The sequence below is a fragment of the Dendrobates tinctorius genome, unplaced genomic scaffold (genome assembly GCF_039654945.1).
Source record: "Dendrobates tinctorius isolate UK_male_01 unplaced genomic scaffold, ASM3965494v1 ptg000070l, whole genome shotgun sequence".
NCBI lineage: Eukaryota > Metazoa > Chordata > Amphibia > Anura > Dendrobatidae > Dendrobates > Dendrobates tinctorius.
Window position 1 is genome coordinate 96,140,705 of NW_027361738.1, and position 17,278 is coordinate 96,157,982.

At 44.1% G+C, this 17,278-nt stretch overlaps 1 long non-coding RNA gene across 2 annotated transcripts in view; it reads left to right on the forward strand.

Moving 5' to 3' along the window:
* Nucleotides 1-12,976: 12,976 nt before the first annotated feature.
* LOC141095969 (uncharacterized) overlaps nt 12,977-17,278 on the forward strand; it is a 29,179-nt gene continuing 24,877 nt past the window's right edge. The window contains exon 1 of one of the 2 annotated variants that reach the window (XR_012233531.1): nt 12,977-13,314. This is a non-coding gene — a long non-coding RNA (uncharacterized lncRNA). The remainder of the gene's footprint in view (nt 13,315-17,278) is intronic. The other variant, XR_012233532.1, reaches the window with a different exon arrangement.

Here is a 17,278-nt window from a genome sequence, read left to right on the forward strand (position 1 = left end):
ATCTCCATGTCCTCAATGGACCCATTGGCCTTGGCTTGGGCAAGCATGTCCAGGAGGGGATCTTCCTCCTCATCCTCGGGCAGGTTGCAGACTGGTAAGACGCAAGCTTCATGCTAATGGTGCGCCTTCAGCATGTTGACATGAAAGGCCTTGCGCCTACCCCGAGCATGGTCAAGCGTGACCACGTAGGTGACTGGGTTCAGCTGTTGGTGGATGACGTATGGGCCTTCCCAGGCTGCCTGAAGCTTATCTGTTGGTACAGGGACCAGCACCCACACCTTTTGACACACCTGGTAGGTCCGCTCCCGGGCGTTCTGGTCGTACCAGTACTTCTGGTCAGCCTGAGCCTGCGTCATGTTGTCATGCACCAACTGTGTCAAGCTCTGCATCTTGTCACGGAAGCGCATGACATAATCCACGATGGACACTTCTGTGGGGTTTGGCTCATCTTTCCAGGATTCTCTTATCAACCCAAGGGGTCCCTGGACTCGCCTGCCATACAGGAGCTCGAAGGGGGAGAACCCGGTCGAGGCCTGCGGAACTTCTCTGTAAGCGAACAGCAGGTGTGGGAGGTACCGCTCCCAGTCGCGCCCTTGGGTCTCAACCAGCATGCGGAGCATCTGTTTGAGGGTACCGTTGAAGTGTTCACACAAACCATTAGTCTGTGGGTGATACGCACTTGATACCAGGTGCTTCACCTGCATTTTCTTACAGAGAGCCTCCATTAGGCGAGACATGAATTGGGTCCCTTGATCGGTAAGCATCTCCCTGGGAAATGCTACCCTTGAAAAGATGGTCACCAGTGCGTCAGCCACCTTATCTGCCCTGCTTGAAGACAGAGCTACTGCCTCTGGGTACCGGGTCTACCACGGTGAGAATGTATCGCTTTCCAGAGCTGCTGGGGACGGCCAGCGGGCCTACAATGTCCACCGCGATTCTCTGGAAAGGCTCCTCTATCACCGGCAAAGGAATAATGGGAGCCTTAAGAGCAGACCCCGTCTTACCCACTTTTTGACAGGTGGCACAGGAGCAGCAGTAGGTCGTGACATCTGTCCCCATCTTGGGCCAATAGAAGTGTTGAGACAGCCGTGCCTTTGTTTTCCTGATCCCCAAGTGTCCAGCGAGTGGAATCTCATGGGCAATCCGCAACAACTCGGTTCTGAACTGTAGGGGGATGACTAGCTGTCTTCCCTCAACCACTCCTTTTGGGAATCTCCGGGTACTGTCTCCCGGTACAACCTTCCTCGTTCTCAGAACACCCTCTCCTTATCAGGCTCGGAGGTGGGCGTCTCGGCGAGGTGTCTCAATTTCTCCAGGCTGGCATCTGAGTGCAGAGCAGCCTGGAACTCCTTGCTGGAGGCTGCCAGAAGTGACATCAAGGTTCCTTCCTTACTGGGACCCTCTGGAACCGGCTCTGGGGTCACCTCTGGTTCAGTCTCTCCTGTAGCAGAAGAGGGTCCAGAAGACAGGGCGCTACCTGCGATCTGGGCACTCTGACTGTGTGTGACAGCTGCTATGTATGCTGTCTCCCTGGGGATTTCTACAGACCTACCAATCGGCGCTGCTATGGGCCCTACCTCCCCATCCACCCCCATCACTCCAGGAGCAGTGCTACTTATGGGCCAGTTACCTTCCTCGGTGGCACTGGTCAGCTACATGGCATTACGTTCCTCATGGTCCCCATGCACCTCCCCATTTCCTTGAGCACCGTTGCTTGCTCCTGCCAGGGGTTCCTCAGCCGTTTCACTCCGCAGAGTGACGGGACTGAGCACTTCGGTACCTGTGGACACATCTACCGTTCCAAAGAAATGGTTAACAGGTTCAGTCGGCACAGATACATCATCATCATTATCATCATTCCTAGGAAAAGAATGGTTATCAGATTTCTTAGGTACAGTTACATCACCATCAGCATCATTCCTGGGGAAAGAATGGTTGTTAGTTGCATCATTACTCATCAAGTCATTAGCAGGTAACACATACAGTTTCCCATCATCATCATCACCAGGGTTAACGTTACCCTTATTATCAGATTGGGAAGGGGTGTCAGGGACGTAGTATGAAACCATCCTCCCCAAGTCAGTCCCCAATAAAACATCAGTGGGCAGGTTTTCAGACACTCCCACTTCCCTCAACCCGCTCCCAGCACCCCTATCCAGGAATACCCGGGCCACTGGCAAGGGACAGCGGGTACCCCTGATCCCGGTGACAGTCAGGGTTTTCCCCCCAACAAACTCTTCAGGGGTCGCCAGTCCAGGACGGATGAGGGTTCGTTCAGCCCCGGTGTCCTTGAGGCCTGTACCAAGACGGGCCCCCACCTGGACAGGTTGAACGTTGTCGTCAATCCTCCCAACCACACCTCCCACCAAAAGAACAGAGGCGTTGGGTCCTGAGGCCTTGGTTGGGGAGTTCTTCGGCTTTTCTGGACAGGTGGAACGGAGGTGACCAGTCCGATCGCAGTTGTGACACTTGCGACTGTCAGTAATTGGCCTGGCGTTGGCAACTGGGCCAGGGCCTCCGGAGTGACGGCTAGCTGGGGCACTGGGGTTGGTTGCAGGCTTACCCCCTCTCCAGCTGGTGGTGACTGGCCTCGCGTCTCTGGCTTCCGGTTGGCCTCGTAGTTGTCGGCGATCTGCGCCGCTTTGTCCGCGGTCCAGGATGAACTGTCGTACCTCAGCTGGGCAAAGATGCAGGAACTGGTGTTTGATCATCAGGTCCGGTAGCTGCTCAAAGGAATCAACGGACAGTCCATGGATCCACTGGTCAAAGTGGGTCCTGAGTCCTTGCACCACATCACTATAGCTATCGTGTGGGCCACGTTGGAGGTTCCGGAACTTCTTTCGGTATACCTTAGGTGTCAGCCGGTATTTGGCGATCAGAGCCTGCTTGATGGCATCATAGCCGTCATCGTCTTCTGACGGCAGAGAAGCAAACGCCTCCAGAGCTTTGCCTTTTAGCCCTGGGGTCAAGTACCTGGCCCATTGGACCTTATCCAGCCGGTACTGTCTGCAGGCTTTCTCGAAGGCTCACAGAAACGTGTCCAAGTCCCCGTCCTTTTGCATCATGGGAAAATGCTCTGGCCGGGGTTTAGGACTCTGGACGTTGCTGGGCTCACTGCTTCGGGCTGTGGGGGCATTCCACCCCCGCTGGAGCATCTCCAGTTCATGGGCCCTCTGAGCTTCTCGTTCAGCCTCTCTTTCGGCTCGGGCCTCCTGCCGATATTGCTGGATCAGCCTCACCCGTCCCTCACTGTCTTCGGCAGGGAGTGCGTCCAAGGCCGCTTGCAGGTAGGGGTCCAGCGTGCTCTGGTTGAATGTGGGGCCAGCGCTCAGGAGTGGAGCCTCTGCTGCAGCCCCATTGTCACTTGGGCCAACTTCTGCACCCGCTGGACTCTGGGTGTTGTCCAGCTGCACCAAAGCCGCGATCAATTGATCTCTGGTTTTGCTTGTGGCGTCAATGCCTCGGTACGTGCATACTGCAGCAAGGTTTTCCTTTTTCTGCTGTCTGTACCAGTGTTCTCCTTTTGCCGCCATGGTTGCCAAATAAAAGATAGAAAAGAAAAACGAAGAAGGGAGGGAATACTTGCAAGTACACAAAAATGTCTCAGGACTAGTAACCACTGAGTCTGTTCTCCAAAACCTACGATGCAGGATTCCCGCAGGAACCGTGCAGGTTTTTAGTGAGAGGAATGATTGCTCAAACCAAATCACCAATGCTCTAGGATTATTCCCACCACTCTGCCACCAGTATGTGACGAACGGCCCACCGCTCTGCCACCAATATGTGAGGAACGGCGGACCGCTGCCGCCAAGTTGTGACGAACAGCGGACCCTGTGCCACCAATAGGTCACGATCCCACCACCGACACGGGTTTGTCAGCGGACGGAGGGACACGGCTATCACAGGCACAGTGGGGACTTATCTTAGTTATCCCACCGCTGGCACCATGTGACAAAAACACAGCAAGCTAATCTTGCTCTAACAATTTATCGCAGGGGGGTATTTTGGTTGCCCCACCACTACTAACAACCTTCCAAGAACTACGGGGATTTATGTATATCCCACTTTCTCAGTTCCACTTTGGAACTCGCAGCTCTCTGGCGCCCCCCTTACCCTCAGGTCAGTCAGGGAACTGCACCTAGGATAATTAGTCGCCGGACGGGCTGCTTGTTGTGCACGGGCAATTAGACTACTGCAGTAAGGGAATTATCAATGCTGTGGCCTCAACCATTCATTCAGCAATATAAGACCCTTCTGTACTGCCAGCTAGCCTCGCCAGCCGCGCACACCACGCTGCCACCAGCCACGCTTTACTTAATCAGAGTTAATTAAGAGGGTCTGCGGCAAACCCCTGAAATTAGTAGCGATTACCTAAAAAAAGGCGCAAAGTTCATTTCTTAGAGCATGGAGACAGAGCTAATAGATTTTATCATTTATTCTCAAAAGAATGCGGGCAGTGATTACATAGATAAAAGTTGCTATAAAGTTGAGACATTACATATGTACAAATACAAATATAAAACAAAGTGGATGAAAGAACAGAAAGTAACACTCACATGTGCGTAGTTGGTATCAGGCAGACCATGTGGCTGGGGGCAGCGCTTAACCAAGTGTCCCCACTCATCGGCACATCTCTCTGGCAGGAGGACTCCAGCTGAACTCACTGGAATTTGGTAGGGAATACCTATAGCCTAGGGTCTGTGATCTCACGAAATGGGCAGTCTGGTGAGGTCCAACCCCCCTTCTCTCTTAGTTATAACTTAACTAAAATAGTTATGATAACCATATCTTAATGGGGGAAGCTCGTATGAACTCACCAAGGGTATCATGTTTCCCAGTGTAACGAACCCAACAAGAAAACATCAAGAATGCACTAGATAGGACACTCCATTTGGGAGCAATCCATATCTCAATTTCTGGAAGTCCGAGAACCGTGACACTTAGGGGTTTATAAAGCTGGCATCGTGCTCTTTGCAGAAATATGAGTTTCATATCTTTGTCACAAGCGAAGTGCACGCTAGGCTTCTTTTAATATTTCCTATACCTGTATTCAAGCTTCATGGTTTCAGAACAAAGCAATGCTTTCCCTTGCAGGGGGGAAGGCTGTGAGAGGAAATGGACGGTTTCATGTTACCAGCAAGCACAGAGCTGATAAGGAGGGGGGGTTGCAGCTACATGACAGGCTCGTCTCCTCAGTGTGTAGCAATGGGAGATTTCTAGAAGGTTCTAGAAACATCATACTTTACTTTAACATACAGATCTTACAGACATATTACATTACATTCTCGCACATAGGAGCAGTATTATAGTAGTTATATTCTTGTACATAGGAGCAGTATTATAGTAGTTATATTCTTGTACATAGGGGCAGTATTATAGTAGTTATATTCTTGTATATAGGGGCAGTATTATAGTAGTTATATTCTTGTACATAGGAGCAGTATTATAGTAGTCATATTCTTGTATATAGGGGGCAGTATTATAGTAGTTATATTCTTGTACATAGGAGCAGTATTATAGTAGTTATATTCTTGTGCATAGGGGCAGTATTATAGTAGTTATATTCTTGTACATAGGAGCAGTATTATAGTAGTTATATTCTTGTACATAGGAGCAGTATTATAGTAGTTATATTATTGTACATAGGAGCAGTATTATAGTAGTTATATTCTTGTACATAGGAGCAGTATTATAGTAGTTATATTCTTGTACATAGGAGCAGTATTATAGTAGTTATATTCTTGTACATAGGGGGCAGTATTATAGTAGTTATATTCTTGTACATAGGGGCAGTATTATAGTAGTTATATTCTTGTACATAGGGGCAGTATTATAGTAGTTAAATTCTTGTACATAGGAGCAGTATTATAGTAGTTATATTCTTGTACTTAGGGGCAGTATTATAGTAGTTATATTCTTGCATATAGGGTGTGTAGTATTATAGTAGTTATATATTTGTATATAAAGGCAGTATTATAGTAGTAGTTCTCTACAAATGAAATTCAGACCATAAATGTTATTTTTTTTCAGCAATATGTTTGTTCATCATGTAATTCAAAGTAAATTGATGAAGTAAGCACGATACTATCAACTCCTCAAGGAGACCATTTCTTTTGCAATTCCATGAAGCATCTATCACTATGGCGTTCAACCTGTTTGTTACATTTCAACATAAACATATTGACATTGACTAAGAAAAACAAAAAACAAACATTTGGTCCCGGGATTGTCCATCTATGACATCACAGGAAACTGTATTTGTTCTGAAATGATTTTCCAGAAATCTATCTCAGGTTGTTTGCAGCATTTGACAGTTTGCAGCAGTATAAATACTTGCGGCTCATGATTGCAAGGTTAGTGTCACAGATTAGCATCGCTGGGAGTGTGATGGCTGCCAGACTATTTACAGAAACTCTTATTACGCTGGTGGTTTCCCAATTACCCAAACAATATTTGATGAGCTGACTCTGAAGGAGCTGCCAGTTATGAGCTACATATAGAGCCAGGATAGTCAGTGACCTAAAAATGTGTCCTAAAAGAGAGAGAGAGAAAGAGAAAGAGAGAAAAAAACAAAAAGCGAGAGACCGAAAAAGAGAGAAAGAAGAGTAAAAGAGAGATAAGGAGAGAGAGAGAGAACAAGTGAGAGATAAGGAGAATGTGGTTTGTAATAGGGGTGTCTTATAGATGCCTCTCCATTGCTACCCTGTGGGTGTGATGTCAGCTGACATTACACAGCTGACATCAACCCCACAACTATAACCCCACTTGCCATTGCACCAGGGCAAGTGGGAAGAGTCAGGCAAAGCGCCAGAATTGGCACATCTAATAGATGCGCCTTCTCTGAAGCAGCTGTGAGTTGCTATTTTTACGCTGAAAAGGGCAAATATCCATGACCCCTTACCAGCCTGAGAATATAGCCCCCAGCTGTCTTAGCTTGACTGGTTACCAAAAATGGGATGGGGGTACCCCACCTTGCTTTGTTTCATTATTTATTTAAATAATTTAAAAGAAATTGCGTGGGATCCCTCTATTTTTGATAACCGGTCAAGATAAAGCTGACAGCTGATGGCGGGGAGTGTATATTTCAATTAAAAGATTTTTTTTCTGTGTGTGTCTTTATTTTATTTTCACTACGTGATTAGTAATGTAAAAAAGAAATCAAGCTGCAAAGTTATCTATAGAAAAACACAATGACCGCAACATTAAACTAAATCTCAAAATGTTATAAATACATCAATGCCAAAAAGAAGAAGCAGATGGTATCGGTCCCTTAAAAGACGGCAATAAGATAATTATAGAGGACAAAGAAAAGGCTTTAAACAGGATCTGTACTTGGGGCAGTGGGGACCGCAGGAATCTCTACTGTGAGCAGTGGGAACCACAGCGATCTGTACTGTGAGCAGTGCAGACCACAGAAATCTCTACTGGGAGCAGTAAGGACCACAGGGATCTGTACTGGGTGCAGTGGGGACCGCAGAGATTTGTATTGGGAGCAGTGGGGACTGCATGGATCTGTACTGGAAGCAGTGGGGACAGTAGGGATCTGTGCTAGGACCAATTCTTTTTAACCTCTTTATTAATGACTTTGTGGATGAGATTGAGAGTAAAGTGTCCATCTTATTCTTATTCTTTGCTGATGACACCAGCTACAGTCATGGCCAAAAGTATTGACACCCCTGCAATTCTGTCAGATAATATTCAGTTTCTTCCTGAAAATGATTGCAAACACAAATTCTTTGGTATTATTATCTTCATTTAATTTGTCTTAAATGAAAAAACGCAAAAGAGAATGAAGCAAAAAGCAAAACATTGATCATTTCACACAAAACTCCAAAAATGGGCCGGACAAAAGTATTGGCACCCTCAGCCTAATACTTGGTTGCACAACCTTTAGCCAAAATAACTATGACCGACCGCTTCCGGTAACCATCAATGAGTTTCTTACAATGCTCTGGTGGAATTTTAGACCATTCTTCTTTGGCAAACTGCTCCAGGTCCCTGATATTTGAAGGGTGCCTTCTTCAAACTGCCATTTTTAGATCTCTCCACAGGTGTTCTATGGGATTCAGGTCTGGACTCATTGCTGGCCACCTTAGAAGTCTCCAGTGCTTTCTCTCAAACCATTTTCTAGTGCTTTTTGAAGTGTGTTTTGGGTTATTGTCCTGCTGGAAGACCCATGACCTCTGAGGTAGACCCAGCTTTCTCACACTGGGCCATACATTATGCTGCAAAATTTGTTGGTAGTCTTCTGACTTCATAATGCCATGCACACGGTCAAGCAGTCCAGTGCCAGAGGCAGCAAAGCAACCCCAAAACATCAGGGAATCTCCGCCATGTTTGACTGTAGGGACCATGTACTTTTCTTTGAATGCCTCTTTTTTCTCCTGTAAACTCTATGTTGATGCTTTTGCCCTAAAAGCTCTACTTTTGTCTCATCTGACCAAAGAACTTTCTTCCAAAATGTTTTAGGCTTTTTCAGGTAAGTTTTGGCAAACTCCAGCCTGGCTTTTTTATGTCTCGGGGTAAGAAGTGGAGTCTTCCTGGGTCTCCTACCATACAGTCCCTTTTCATTCAGACGCCGACGGATAGTACGGGTAGACACTGTTGTACCCTCGGACTGCAGGGCAGCTTGAACTTGTTTGGATGTTAGTCGAGGTTCTTTATCCAACATCCGCACAACATCTTGCGTTGAAATCTCTTGTCAATTTTTCTTTTCCGGCCACATCTAGGGAGGTTAGCCACAGTGCCATGGGCTTTAAACTTCTTGATGACACTGCGCACGGTAGACACAGGAACATTCCGGTCTTTGGAGATGGACTTGTAGCCTTGAGATTGCTCATGCTTCCTCACAATTTGGTTTCTCAAGTCCTCAGACAGTTCTTTGGTCTTCTTTCTTTTCTCCATGCTCAATGTGGTACACACAAGGACACAGGACAGAGGTTGAGTCAACTTTAATCCATGTCAACTGGCTGCAAGTGTGATTTAGTTATTGCCAACACCTGTTAGGTGCCACAGGTAAGTTACAGGTGCTGTTAATTACACAAATTAGAGAAGCATCACATGATTTTTCGAACAGTGCCAATACTTTTGTCCACCCTCTTTGTTATGTTTGGTGTGGAATTATATCCAATTTGGCTTTAGGACAATTCTTTTTGTGTTTTTTCATTTAAGACAAATTAAATGAAGATAATAATACCAAAGAATGTGTTTGCAATCATTTTCAGGAAGAAACTGAGTATTATCTGACAGAATTGCAGGGGTGTCAATACTTTTGGCCATGACTGTATGTAGGATATTAAAATCTGACCTTGACATTACAATATTAAAGAGCGATCTGGATAAGACATCTGATGGGCAAACACTTGGCAAATGAGATTAATTTAGATCAGGGCGAACATACCACCATTGCAGCTGCATCGGGGTCTTGGAGGTGGAGGGGGCCCCTACAGGGCGGCTAAAAATTAGGGCAATCTGGCCTATTTATCTGACTCCCAAACTCTGGGGGGGGGCCTCTGGACAAATTGCCCTCATGTGCGGCAGGCAGGGAGTGATCCCTGCAGCTCCACTGCCTAACAGGAGACAATGGCAGCAGTGCGGAGCTGCAGGGATCCATCCTCTGCTTCCTGCCCAGAGCTTTCTGTCTGACAGCCTCATGGCTGAATGATGTCAGCATACAGTGTGTTTGTGTCAGAGAGAGAAAGCTTCTGGCGACTGGTGGAGGAGAGCAATGATGGGGTGGTGGAGAGGGCAATGATGGAGGTGGTGGAGAAGGCAATGATGGGGGTGGTGGAGAGGGCAATGATAGGGGTGGTGGAGAGGGCAATGATGGGGTGGTGGAGAGAGCAAAGATGGGGGTGGTGGAGAGGGCAATGATGGGGTGGTGGAGAGAGCAATGATGGAGATGGTGGAGAGGGCAATGATGGGGTGGTGAGGGAGAACAATGATTGGGGTGGTGGAGAGGGCAATGATTGGGGTGGTGGAAAGGGCAATGATGGGACTGGTGGGGGAGAACAAGGATTGAGGTGGTGGAGAGGGCAATGATAGCGGTAGGAAGAACAATGATGATGGAGGTTGAGATGGCAATGATGGAGGTGGTGGAGAGAACAATGATGGTGTGGTGGAGAGGGCAATGATGGGGTTGTGGGAGAGAACAATGATGGAGGTGGTGGAGAGGACAATGGTGGAGGTGGTAGAGAGGGCAATGATGGAAGTGAGTAGAGGACAATGATGGGATGTGGGGGATTGGGATGGGAGGAAGGGGGCTTATAATGGACATAGGGGGCAGGGAGGAGGATGCTAGATATGGATGTAAAATTAATTGGGTTGACAGAGTGGACTCCCCACACCCCAACGCACGTTTCACCGTACCCACGTGCGACTCCCCACATCCCAACGCCTACGGTGAAACTTGCGTTGGGGTGGGGGGGAGTCCACTCTGCTACTTAATTGAGGTATTAGTATGTTTATTTTTACTACTTAATCTCCCCCCACTGTTAGGTTTATGCCATTATGGCTGTGGAGCATAGTATATAGGTTTCTTTTCTTTGGCAGTGAGAATCTGATTTAATATTGTTGTGGTGGTGCAATTGCCTAGGGGGAGTTTGTTATGTGAAATGGCGATATGGTGATTTAGTGTATGTTCATTATTATGTCTTATTGAACTCACTTAATTTCCCCTTATTTTTCTCCTTTTTTGAGGTATACCCTTATTCTGACACTTTGCTCCCTGCCATATTTATTAATTTATTTTTGCCTCAATTTTTTGGCTATTTATTTTCTTTAATAATTGAGTACATTCATGTATTTAGTGGTACTCCTCTTTGAGGCAGTCTGTCATTTGTTATTTTTATTTTTTTCTTTTGTGATTGGATTTTAATATTATTATTAGTAAAACTTAAAATATTTTATGGATCTCTTCACTTTTTTCAGGAGCTACTAGGCACCAGAATTTGTGTTTATGTTTGATTTTAAGTGCCATTTGTTTTACTTTAGTGGACATTCTTGTGTTAATATACAGATACAGAAATGTAGCCTTATATATAGCACATTCCCTTAGTATACAGTGTACTCACTTACTATGTATAGTACAGTGTCTTAGTATATAGTGTACTCACTTATTGTGAATAGCACAGTCCCTTAGTATACAGTGTACTCACTTATTACAGTGGCATGCAAACGTTTTGGCACCCCAGTCAAAATTACTGTTATTGTGAACAGTTAAGCAAGTTGAAGATAAAATGATCTCTAAAAGGCCTAAAGTTAAAGATGACACATTTGTTTTGTATTTTAGGCTGAAAAGTAATACACATTGTAATTTTTTCACATTTTAAAAATTACAAAAAGAAAAATGGCACGATGCTAAAGTTTGGGCACCTTTGGAGATTTGTGTGCTCAGATAACTTTGACCAAGGTTTCAGACCTTAATTAGCCTGTAAGGGATATGGCTTGTTCACCCTCAATGTTAGGAAAGGCCAGCTGATGCAGATTCCACAGGTTTAGAAACACATAGCCTCCTCTAACCTTGTGCGAAAAAACAGCCACCATGGGTTCTTTTAAGCAGCTGCCTAGCACTCTGAAAATGAAAATGGTGGAGGCCCACAAAGCAGGAGAAGGCTATAAGAAGATAGCAAAGCGTTTTCAAGTTGTCCTTTCCTCAGTTCAATATGTAATTCAGAAATAGCAGTTTACAGGAACAGTGGAGGTCAAGATAAGGTCTGGATGGCCAAGCAAAATTTCAGAGAGAGCTGCTTGTAGGATTGCTAGAAAGGCATATCAGAACCCCCACTTGACTGCAAAAGACCTTCAGAAAGATTTAGCAGATTCTGGAGTTGTGGTAATTGTGGTAATTGTTCTACTGTTCAGAGACACCTTATCAAATATGGCCTTCATGGAAGAGTCATCAGAAGAAAACCTCTCCTGCACCCTCACCATAAAATTTAGCATCAGAGGTATGCAAAAGAACATCTAAACAAGCCCATTGCATTTTAGAAACAAGTCCTGTGAATCGTTGAAGTTAAAATAAAACTCTTTGGTCGCAATGATCAAAGGTATGTGCAGAGGAAAAATTGCATAGAATTTCAGGAAAAGAACATCTCTCCAACCATTAAGCATGGGGAGTTGTGTTGCAGACAATGGCACATGGAACATTTCACAGGTAGAGGGAAGAATGAAGTCAATGAAATTTCAACAAATTCTTGATGCAAACATAACACCATGTGTAAAAAAGCTGAATTTGAAAACAGGATGGCTTCTACAAATGGATAATGATTACACACATCAAAATCCACAATAGACTACCTCAAAAGGCGATAGCTAGAGGTTTTTCAATGGCCCTCACAGTCCCCCGATTCGATCATCATTGAAAATCTGTGGCTAGTCCTCAAAATAGCAGTGCATGCAAGACGACCCAGGAATCTCACAGAAATGGAAGAATTTTCCAAGGAAGAATGGATGAAAATCCATCAAACAAGAATTGAAAGACTCTTGGCTGGCTACTAAAAGCGTTTACAAGCTGTGATATTTTAAAAGGGAGTGCTACTAGGTACTAACTATGAAGGATGCCCAAATTTTTGCATTGGCCTATTTTCCTTATTGTAATTTTTAAAATGTAAACAATGACAATATATAATTTTTTTGGCCTAAAATACAGAGAAAATGTGTCATCTTTAACTTTAGCCCTTTTAGAGATCATTCCATCTTCAACTTGCTTAACTGGTCACAATAACAGTAATTTTGACCAGGGGTGCCCAAACTTTTAAATGCCACTGTATGTATAGCACAGCCACTTAGTATATAGTGTACTCACTTTTTATGTATAACACGGTCCATTAGTATATAGTGTACTCATTTATTATGTATAGCACAATCCCTTAGTATATAGTGTACTCACTTATTGTTTGTAGCACAGTCCCTTATTATAAACCGTTCTCACTTATTATGTACAGCATCATCCTTAGTTACATAGTTTCTGCTTTTCTTATGTATGACACGTCCCTTATTGTGTACCATCCTCTGTAGTATATATTGCATGGTGTCATCCATTTTTATATAGCTTCCTCTGCTGTCATGTAGAGCACTGTCACTTACATAGTGTATTCTTGTTATTTTTGTAAGAGGTTGTCCGGCGCCTACGCACTGCAGTGTTCTGCTCTGCCCTCAACAGGGCAGAGCGATACACCTGCGCCGGAGCTATGACAGGAAGAAAAGAAGATCCAAAGTAACAAAAGAGAAGAAGGAAGAAAAGAAGAGGACGGCATCGTATGATGATGGGAGGCGCCGGACCGCAACACCCATCGGACCGGACCGCCCCCTCTGGTGAGTATGATCTAATGTGTTTTTCTTCTCTTTCAGGTTACATTGGGGGCTTATCTACAGAATTACAGAATGCATTACAGAATGCTGGAGATAAGCCCCTGATGTCGGTGCCGGCAGCTCATAGTCCAAAAAAAGGGTCACCGATTCCCTTTAATTTAAATTAGGTCTGGGTTCGAATTAGGTTGCCATTCTCATACTCAGGCTGAACTTTTTTTAAATGTTTGACCGAACTTGACCGACCTAAACATCCATGGGTGTGGCCATCACTCAAGAGGAAAGACAGAGAGACACAAAGAGATAATAGATAGATAGATAGATAGATAGATAGATAGATAGATAGATAGATAGATAATAGATGGATATATATAATAGATACTGCAGATAATAGATAGATGATAGATAGCAAATGGATAGATAGATAATAGCTAGATAGATAATAGATAGATAATACATAGATGATAGATAAATAATAGATAATAGATAGAGAGGCAGACATATAGATACAGATACACCGATAGATAGATATACTGTATAGTGTAGATAGATACATAGATAGATGTCCTACTTTATATTTTTTTCTTAATTCTTCCATGGCATGCATTCCCATGTTAGACTAAACACGATGATGCAGAATTATTTTTTATGATCTTTTTATTTTCCAATTTCTTTTCATTACCAAACTATTTCACGCATAATGTGCAGCTTTGTGCTGAGACTGATGACTTACCTGCAGCTGATTATTTCCTCGCTCTTCTGGTAATTGGATTTATTCTGAATATTTGCTTTTATGTTCATTTTATTAATGGCCATAAAAACTGAGAATATTTACAGAATTGCGCAGCTATTCTATATGCACAGGAGGCTAATGGAGACAACGGGGAGAAGCGCCATATCCATAACCTGCCATCAGACTGGTGTGAGCAGACATGGAGAAGGACGAGATGCCATCTATAACATCCAGTATTCATACCATTCATATGATGTCACCAGATATTTAGCAGATGAAAAATAATATTAATCCATGGAGCGAGGAAGGTGAAGAGGAGAATAATAAAGATTGCTGAATATAAATAGGAATCAAAGTGTTGTGATCCACCCCTTTAACTATATATATATATATATATATATATATATATATATTTTTTTTTTTTTTTTTTCATTGGCAAATACAGGCTCTCAATTATCATTTACTGGAAACACACAAACAGTAAGGATCTGCCCATATACAATAAATCCCAGTTAAAAGCTCTGAAGCGTCACTTTCATCCTTCTACACAATGTGTTTATTATTATAGAGAACAAAAGCTGCACGAAGCATCAGAAGAAAAAAATCATTATAAAACTATCTTCCAACACAGAGGTCATGCTGTAAGACATGTCCAGGCTAAGATATAACGCTGATTAGAGACAAAATATAATAGATCCATAGAGAAAGATCAGTCATTACTAAGCACTGGGAGCAAAGAATATAATGGAAACGTTCTTCTCTGCAACATGCTTTATTTTCCTTCACAAAATGTCTTCATATTTCAAGAATATACCTATTATAAATGTACCTGTTTGTAAGAATATAACTACTATAATACTGCCCCTATGTACAGGAATATAACTACTATAATACTGCCCCCTATGTATAAGAATATAACTACTATAATATTGCCCCTATGTACAAGAATATAACTACTATAATACTGCTCCTATGTACAAGAATATAACTACTATAATAATGCCCCTATGTACAATAATATAACTAAACTATAATACTGCCCCTATGTACAAGAATATAACTACTATAATACTGCCCCTATGTACAAGAATATAACTACTATAATACTGCCCCTATGTACAAGAATATAACTACTATAATACTGCCCCTATGTACAGGAATATAACTACTATAATACTGCCCCCTATGTATAAGAATATAACTACTATAGTACTGCTCCTATGTACAAGAATATAACTACTATAATACTGCTCCTATGTACAAGAATATAACTACTATAATACTGCCCCTATGTACAAGAATATAACTACTATAATACTGCCCCTATGTACAAGAATATAACTACTATAATACTGCTCCTATGTACAAGAATATAACTAAACTATAATACTGCCCCTATGTACAAGAAAATAACTACTATAATACTGCCCCTATGTACAAGAATATAACTACTATAATACTGCCTCCTATGCACAAGAATATGACTACTATAATACTGCCTCTATGTACAAGAATATAACTACTATAATACTGCCCCTATGTACAAGAATATAACTACTATAATACTGCTCCTATGTACAAGAATATAACTACTATAATACTGCTACTATGTACAAGAATATAACTACTATAATACTGCTCCTCTGTACAAGAATATAAAAACTATAATACTGCCCCTATGTCCAAGAATATAACTACTATAATACTGCTCCTATGTACAAGAATATGACTACTATAGTACTGCCCCTATGTACAAGAATATAACTACTATAATACTGCCCCATGTGCAAGAATATGACTACTATAATACTGCTCCTATTTACAAGAATATAACTTCTATAATACTGCCCCTATGTACAAGAATATAACTACTATAGTACTGCCCACTATGTACAAGAATATAACTACTATAATACTGCCTTCTAGCTGTGAGGTTGTGTTTTGTGGATCTCCTCATGTCTGGAGCAAGCCCAAGGAGGGGCCACCCTGGGCGGGAAGCTCCCCAGGCAAGGCCCAAGCTTCCCGGCCTACTCTGGGACAAGCCTCCCAGGCTTCTATCAATTGGAATGTTAATCCCAAAGCCACTGCGAGACCAGTGAATGCAGCGAGCCAAAGCTGCAGCAGTTCGGTGAAGGAGGAAAAAGCGTGAGTAAAGTTTTGGGAGGAAAACCTTCTCCAGTTCCAGCAAAGAAGCAAGAAGGAAAAGTGTCGGTGAGTGATGGAAACCAGCTGAATGTGAAGTCTTGTAGCTCCCCAGTCAGTAAGCAGCTCCTGCCAGGTGCACAGGTGAGATCGGCCCCAGCTGTGCAGATCACCTCTCCTGCTCCCAGGCAGAGACGGACGTCTTTGGAAAGGCAGACAATGCAGGAAAACCTACAGCAACATGGCAGTATGGCGCGGTCAGGACGCACACGGTCACAGTCAGGTGGCAGCGATAAACCTGCTGCGGAGCCTGCATCCAGCCAAGGGGCCACAAAACCATCCGTGGTGGACCCGCACAAGACTGTCTTCAAAACCCCTGTACCCGTGGTCAAGACTAAACCTGTGGAGCCGGCGCGTGCACCCGAGCTGCAGCTAGCGGATGAGATACTGGGACTTGTCCGAAAACTGGGTAACAACAGCAAAAAAAAGCGCTGCAAATGGAGGTAGACTTTATCTATAGTCTAAAGACCACTAATCCTGCCAGTAATGATGCGTATGACCTGAGACTGAACACACTGGGTGTACAGCTGGCAAGTGTTGTGCAGGACACTGAGTCTGTGCTGGAGAGCATGGGGCCCCTGGCAGAGACCTACAGGAACCGCGAGCAGTTCAACTCCTATAAGCAGGACTGTGCTGTAGAGGCCAGGACCCCTGATGTTCAGGACGGGACCCCCCAGCAGCGGACACGGCCAGTGTTACAGGCTGCCCGCTTCTGCTTCCAGGAGGGAAAACAGCTCAGTGTGAACAGGAGCATGCACTTCAGACTGCAGCAGAGGCACCACAGGTCCCAGAATGCCCCACACAGGAGCAGGACAGTGTATGTGAGACTGTTTATGCTGATGAGGCAGCCGAGTGTGAACAGGAGCACACACTGCAGACTCCAGCAGAGGCACCACAGGTCCCAGAATGCCCCACACAGGAGCAGGACAGTGTATGTGAAACTGTTTGTGCTGATGAGGCTGAGGCTGAAGCACAGACTGTGGCTGGGGATGCTGTGCCCATGGGGTCGGGGGTTGGAGGGGTTTCACATTCTGT